Here is an 8,535-nt window from a genome sequence, read left to right as displayed (position 1 = left end):
ACAAATCTAGCTAAAATAGTAGATAAATTGGAAGAACAGACTACGGAAGCGAACGTAGCACAGACATACCGGATTATAAATGGAAGGTTAAATAAGTATCTTCTTGAAGGACAGAGGAAAGCACGAATTGTGGTGCCAACCCAGTTACAAAGGGAATTAATATGGTTGACTCACCGGATCACTGGACACGGGGGCATTGACAAAGTGCTAAATACCGTTTTAGAGAGATTCACATGGAAAGGAATGAAGGCAATGATAAGAAAGGTGGTTAGGACATGTGACATATGCCAGAGAACCAAACATAATGCAAGATTACTTACTCACCAACCAATAGCAATACTACCAAATAGAGCAAAAGAAATATTCGCAATCGATATTTTAGGACCACTTCCAGTGGCTAGTAAAGGAAGAAACTTTATCGTAGTAACGATGGATATATTCTCTAAATATGTAGTTTTACGACCAATACAGAGAGCCAATTCAAAACAAGTCCTCCATGCGTTCATCAATGGAGTCATACCAAGAATGGGAAGACCTGAGTGAATACTGAGCGATCATGGTACTCAGTTTACGTCGGAACAATTCCGTGAAGCTATGGAGAGGTTGAATATAAAACATGTAATGTGTTCAATTAGGCATCCATCGGCAAACCCAGTAGAGCGATGTATGAAGGAGATTTCTAAGTTTTGTCGGATTTACTGCGGAAACAGCCATTGGAGATGGATTGATGTAATACCAATAATTGAGCACAGTATAAACGAGACCGTACATGAATCTACCGGACATATCCCAAGTGTTCTACATAGAGATGAAATCCCAAATAGGCCATGGGATGAGGTGATAGAAAGGCTAGTGGAGGATAAACTAAGTGCACAGGAACTAAGTAGCATGGTACGCACAAAATTGGAGGAGCAATCACGGAAGAGGCTCAGAAGATTGCGAAACAGAAAGTTTCACCGTCGATTGAGAGTAAATGATCTTGTATTGGTCAAGAAAACGCCCAATTCCAACGTCATAGGGAAGGTATTTGCGAAATTTGCACATTTATATGATGGACCGTATGTCATTAAGAAAGTGTTTGGAAACAACGCATACCAGATCGAAAATATGTCCGGAACATATAAAGGAGTACACAACGCAGCGAACCTTAAATACTATTACAGAGAAAACGAAGAATTAATCCCAAATAACACGTTAGAAATCAGTGAGAAGGATGATGATCCCTATATGGTATATCGAACAGATAATGGAAATGAAAACGATCAAGAATGATTGTAAGAAAGGAATTAAAAAGAATCACATCAAAGTAGTTAAGAAATAATCAAACATGAAATGAGATAGGAAGAACGAGGATAAGGTAACGTAAAGGTCCATTATACAAGTATATGGAAGTGCAGTATAAATATGTTGTATCCAACATATTTAAAGTTAACTTGGAGGTGAAATGTACCATTACGTTACATTAGCGGCCGTAAATGTCATGGAAACAGTGGACAAATATGGCGTACAACAGCTTCAGGCAATGTGCAAATGCACAGAGTAGAGATATAGTAAATCGATATCGACCGGTCGCAAAGAAAAGAGTCTCAAGATTAAATAATGATGGACCATAAAAACAAATTTGAATGGAACCGATTCATGACTACCTTGAGAAAAGTTACGAGTTGAAGAGGATCAGCACAACCTACTGACGGAGAAGAAAAAGATTAGCGCAACGTTAAATATTAAAGTAATAATATACAGACATCGTTGAAGACTTTTTCTGCAAAATATCGGCAGGAAAAACGAAGATTTGAAGGAGAATATTTATTATTGCAACAGCCAAATTCAGAAGCAAAAAGAGACTACAGCCGAGTCGAACATTGCCGAAATCAATATTATAGCGGCAAATTTATGCTAAGGAAGGCATAATTTATTGTTTCCAAGTGGGAAACAATATCTGTTTAGGCTAAAGAATTAACAAAAAGTAGGCCGAGTTAAAGAAATTATCAGATTAAGAAAGATATTTACGACCAATACGAGAATCACAAGGCAATTGATACGCATTGAATAACCTACTGATCACCAGTGTAATAAGCATTCTACCATGTATTTGTTGTTTTATCATTTCATGAGAACTGGTGACAAGATGGAGTCAGCTTAAACAGATGGAATTGATCGCTCAAGATGAAAATAGCTCAAGCCAAGATTCCCAGTCGGAGCCGCAGATGACGTAATCTTTGGACTGCAAGGGCTGCCTGTTCCAAGATGTCCTAGACCAGGAGAAATCCAGCAGCAAAATCCCGATACGAGATAAGTATTATGAGTTGCATCGTATTGAATTTGAAATTAGTTGATGAAAAATATTTCGTATGTGTGCAGGAGTGCTAGAAGTAAGAGATTTAGTGCCAATGAACGGATACTAGAGTATAAATGCCAATTATTAACCGATGATATGTGCCAATTTCTGCAGTATAACTATGGTGCTTATGAGATAATTTTAGGTTAATGGAAACAAGGTCAGATTGAGCACATGTGCATGTGTAGTGCTAATCTATACGAGCAGACCGTCAAACGTTAAACCAGTTGTGGTTGTAGAAAATGCATGCGAGATACGAGACGTAACCTAATATTTGAGGTCAATATGAGTTGCAGACATGGCCAGTACGATAATTGTATTGTAAGGAAATGTTGAAATATTACGGAGTTGCAGTGTGTGAAAGATGGTGACAAGATGGAGTCAGCTTAAACAGATGGAATTGATCGCTCAAGATGAAAATAGCTCAAGCCAAGATTCCCAGTCGGAGCCGCAGATGACGTAATCTTTGGACTGCAGGGGCTGCCTGTTCCAAGATGTCCTAGACCAGGAGAAATCCAGCAGCAAAATCCCGTTACGAGATAAGTATTATGAGTTGCATCGTTTTGAATTTGAAATTAGTTGATGAAAAATATTTCGTATGTGTGCAGGAGTGCTAGAAGTAAGAGATTTAGTGCCAATGAACGGATACTAGAGTATAAATGCCAATTATTAACCGATGATATGTGCCAATTTCTGCAGTATAACTGTGGTGCTTACGAGATAATTTTAGGGTAATGGAAACAAGGTCAGATTGAGCACATGTGCATGTGTAGTGCTAATCTATACGAGCAAACCGTGAAACGTTAAACCAGTTGTGGTTGTAGAAAATGCATGCGAGATACGAGACGTAACCTAATATTTGAGGTCAATATGAGTTGCAGACATGGCCAGTACAATAATTGTATTGTAAGGAAATGTTGAAATATTACGGAGTTGCAGTGTGTGAAAGAATATTCAGGCTATTAAGTATTTCTACCGTAACACAGAGGTTATTTAAATGGAGTTAAATGAATATGTTTTTTAAATATGGAGGTATATATAAAGGAAATGGAATATTAATGTGGCAAGATGTAGTTAGAATGAGGAGATATGTTTTCTGTTCGTTGCATGAGTAAGGGATAGCTGATTGAATTGCGAATTCCTGTGTTACATATAATATTTATATTAGGATTAGCACTGCAAGTGAAGGATTCAGGCCATGTTAAGTTGAGTGTATAACTTGAGCCAAACATAATATGTTTCGTAGTGACTTTCAAGCTGAAGGTATTGATAGGCTACTTGTTTGTTATACGTTACGTAATATAAATATACAAGAATAAAATGGAGTCTCGCATATATATATATATATATATTTGAAGTTCAGCGCGTCAACGCTAATATGAAGAACGGTTTTCTTTGACAAAATCTTGGCACAGCGAAGAGATATTTGAGAATAAGTAAATACATTGGCATATGATCAGGAATTCGTGGCACGATTTTCGCAGGTTAGACTGACTTACTATTATATCTATGGCACTCTCTAGTAAGAATATTTGGTTTATTATGTACATATGATGGTGTACAGTTTTAATTTACTCAATTTTGGCTATGATAGGAATGTTAATAACTGCATTGGTGTTTTTGAACTCAGATTTAAACAACGTAATGCTTATCTCGTGACGTGATGAGTCAGAAGTGAGAATCCAAACAAGTATCCAAATAAATTCAGACAAATAGACCGAAAGGAAAGATGAAACCAAAATTATGCCCCAAAGACAGTCCCAAACAGTAATAACAGGAAGATATTCCACTCCCCCTTGATGAATAAAGTTTTGGTCCCTACCTTTCCCCATAAATCAACTTGAATACTGAAAATATTATATATTATTGAAGGTTAACGTAAAGGTAAACAAATATAATGGTAATTTAAAGATTTTCAACTATGTTTATCTCAGAAGTCAAGAATTTAAGAATGATTTTGTGATTTCGTACGACTATCTTTTCTTTATTGCCGATAGATGCATTGATATTCCACTTTATAATATATTAGCATGCTAATAAACTAGGTATAGTATTAATATGCGTTTCTATTCCTAAAGTAACTTATAGTACGTAGTAATAAGATAATATATGGATCAATTGAATTTGTTTATGCCGAATATTAAGCGTTGATCAGGCAATTTCCTAAATGTATGGAGACTGAGTGACCGGTTGAGCATATAGCTACTCTTCAACGGAATCTACGACTTATCTAGAGTATATGGGAATACAATGAAAGTAATTTACCCTGAGAAACAAATATGCACCATATTGTTATTGCTCGTGTTCATACATGATATCCCAGTTTTCATGTAAATTATCCGTAAATGATATAATACAGAGTCTAGGTATGATTCTTGACCCGATGTTGTGAATTTCGTAGCCGGAACAATGTTTAAACAGGTATATATTTAATTAATGCTCCAACGCGGCATAATAGAGGAAGTCACCGCGGGAACATTAATAAACCAAACGGTGCACATGAGGAACTTCACCATCTACAGTCGTCTTCGTAGACGTCTGTCTTGGCCAGGAATTTCGTCATTTTAGTTTGTTTTAGGACATAGAAGGTACCATTACATAGCGATGTAACGTACGGACACTGATACTGTTTATGACTCGAAATTTAACTCCCGTAGCATGATTCAGAAGCACGGAGCTACTGTTATAGGATGTTCATGCAAACTTCCTCCTGCGGTGCATGCTCATTTTAGGACAAACATGCTGGATCATCGTTAAGTTAATCTGTAGAACTTTGACATCTCGTCATCGGAAGAATAAGTTCCGCAGAAATAACGACGTTTATATACAGGATGTTATTGCACAGTTATTTGTCATTCTCCCCTTAAAGGACTCACGTCACATCTTAGCTCCAACGGCTACTGGATTTTTGTCCATCCCCTTCACCTTAGCACGCCGATTTCTCTTCGTCTTCTAGACAAAATAATCATCTATTTGTCTCGGCTGTAGCGTGTCAAAGACTCCTAAATCTCTTTATTTTTTCCACAAATTAACATAGTGTGCAACTTCGGTATCTTAATTGATTTGAAAGGTCATATGCGAGGAAGTAAATTTGAGTGTTTGAGGCTATCGATCAGTTTTATGTGCGTTACTTTTTGTTTTAAACGTGGGTGTTAGTTTTATTCTTTCTTTTTATGCAGATCACTGGCCCCGCACTCTAGGTGTGGTGAGCCTGCCTCTCACAGGCAAGACCGGGCTTCGATTAGCGACGAGGTCAGGGATTTATACCCGAATCTGCAGGCTGATTCGTGACCAATTCAGGATACGGGGGAACAATTGAGGAGCTATATGATGGTGACATTGTGGCCCTCGTCTAGAAAGTAAGAATAAATGGCCCAGGAGGCGCTTTGCGCTGGCCACGTACAACCTCGTAATCTGCAGGACTTCGAGCTGCATTTCAGTCGCTTGGTAATCCAAGATCCAACAGGGCTGTTGTGCCATGGGGTTTTGTTTTGTTCTAGGTATATTATAGAATTTTACTTTCAAAATTACCGCATCTTCTTGGCTTCCATATAAAATGCTATTTGTTCACATAATTGTAGGTCTAACTCGGAGAGAAGTTGCATGTGCTCACCCAGTAAATTTTGAGGAATGATGTATAATGCAAAAATTGCTTTCTCTTGTTCAAGTGTTCCATCTTCGTAACAATTTTGGCATTTGTAAAGTTTGGTATTTCTAAATCATTTTACGTATTTTTCGTCTGACACTTGGCACAGGTCCGAGCAACATGTAGTTTCCAGGAAAGTTTCAGTCTCATTTATGGCTGTGAGAGTACAAAAGCTGCTGAGGTACGGGTGGGAGTGAGTAATGTCGTTCGGAGCACAACAAGTGCATCTCGATGTTACCCAAAGGTGTTAGTCATAGAATGGTCATAGCACTTTCTGTCCAAGTGGCGAAAGAAGTGCCAAACTAACTATCTCCACATATTGCCTCGCACACCCAAACATGGCACCGCCATCGGCTTTTGAGGTTTATCAATAAGCACATAACCGTTCGTGATGCTGTTCAAGGATCCCGCTAGAACCTAGACTGAAGATTTAACAGTCAATTTTATGTGAAAGTGAGATAAATTTCGAACAAAAACGCATTTCGATCTACCCCTTCAGTCTTTTTTGCTGTAACACTTACTGGATATTTACAACATAATATACACTATCTACTAGTGTGGAGTTCGCAATTGACTCCTCAAAATCTGAATAGAGCCCTTCATTGTCAATATACCAAAGTCCTGAACTACTTGCTTCCATATACGAATTGGGCGCAGAAGTTACAAAGGAAGTTACCTTATAGCGTATTGTCTTTCAGGTAATTCATGGTTTTGAAATAATTCCTCGTGGGATAATAAATCTTCGTCTAGGAGCTGATTTCCTTTTTACTGAATACTCTTGATCGCAGCTGTGAGCTCCCTCATTATCTTTACATTATCTTGATTCAATCTCACTTGCTATACCACTATCCTGGGATGATGCACACCCTAGGTCAGGGTTGGCAAACCTTTACCTTATCAACTAAGGTTTTGTTTATTACTTTTTTTACTGTCCAGTGTGCTATCAGTTATTTTCCTATAAAATTATCATGAAACCTCTTATTTGACTTAATTTAGGTATTTTGCATTACATATAAATCCATTCGACTGAATGTTCCATGATTTGATTTTATTGCAAACATCACTGAAATTTACGATTTAAAGGAGATAAATTTTAAGAATAAGGTACATTTTTGCTTTAACCTAATAAAATTTGTAAAAATTATTATGCCATTAGTATTAATCGATACATACTTCTTTATTAAAGCGTAATGATAAACTATGCTATGTTGCTAGATTTTAGACCTATTTATTACATGTTAAAAACATTAAAATGTATTGTTATGTTATTTGACGTGCCGCAGAAGTCGTGTTCGCGTGTCACCTAGTGGCACGCGTGTCATAGTTTCGCCATCCCTGACCTAAGTACTTGAAATGGTCAACCGGTCCCAGCATGGTATTCCTAACCTGCCATCCAGTTGTCTTAGGTTTCTTCCGTACTAGTATCACTTTAGTCTTGGAAAATCTAATTTATATATCATACACATTGTACCTATTTACATGTTTCAAGATATCAGACTGCAAGCTTTCCGCACAATCTGCCATTAAAGACCAAGTCCTCGGCAGAACCCAAACTGGTTACTACATTTCCACCAAACTGAACACCTCCCTGCTACGTACCTTTCAGTGGATGATCGATGTAAACTATGATCAACACAGATAAAAGACTTTTTTTCTTAGCAAGTTGCTTTACGTCGCACTGGCACAGATAGGTTTTATGGCGACGATGGGACAGGAAAGGGCTAGGAATGGGAAGGAAGCAGCCTTGGCCTCAATTAGGGTACAGCCCCAGCATTTGCCTGATATGAAAATGGGAAACCACGGAAAACCATTTTCAGGGCTGCCGACAGTAGGGGTTCGAAACCACTATCTCCCGAATACTGGATAATGGCCGCACTAAAGCAAATGCAGCTATCGAGCTCGGTGGTAAAAGGCTGAATCCTTGTCTAACCCCTGCAAGTGCCCTGGATCAGTAACTCCATTCTACCATTCTCATTGCAGCCCAATTTTCAACATGCCTTTGTTTGCTTTTAATGCTCTACTTGTAATCCCATAAAGCCCCAGTACGGCTAACACCTTTTCCCTAGGTACTCGTAGAATTTTCAATTACGCGGCTTATACTGAAAATCTGATCCTGATACCCACTCTCTCGTCTGAAATTACACTAGTTTTCGTCCAACATACTCTCAACTGCTGATCGTACCCTCCCTTCCAAAATGCCAGTGAACGTCTTGCCTGGTATTATTCCTGTTTCCCTGCTTATAGTTCGGAGCTATTAATACCTTCGTCCAATCAAAAGGTACCATACTTATATTCCATGCTAATTTTATTACTATATGAAGCCATTCCATGCCAGCCTTTCCGCTATATTTCACCTACTTCATCTATTCCTGCTGATTTATGACAATGGAGTTTATTTACCATTCTTTTCACTTCCTCAAACGTCACTTCACCAACATCATTGTCCTCCTCCCTATGAGCTCGGTTGTTCGTGATCTTACCAGAAAGACATCCTTTTAAGATGAGAAAATTTTTAAAATATGCCTTCCACATGTCCAGTGATTCCCTCGGA

Source organism: Anabrus simplex, chromosome 1 (assembly GCF_040414725.1).
Source record: "Anabrus simplex isolate iqAnaSimp1 chromosome 1, ASM4041472v1, whole genome shotgun sequence".
NCBI classification, from domain to species: Eukaryota; Metazoa; Arthropoda; class Insecta; order Orthoptera; family Tettigoniidae; genus Anabrus; species Anabrus simplex.
The sequence above is the reverse complement of the archived record's forward strand: the minus strand, read 5'-3'. Positions refer to the sequence as shown.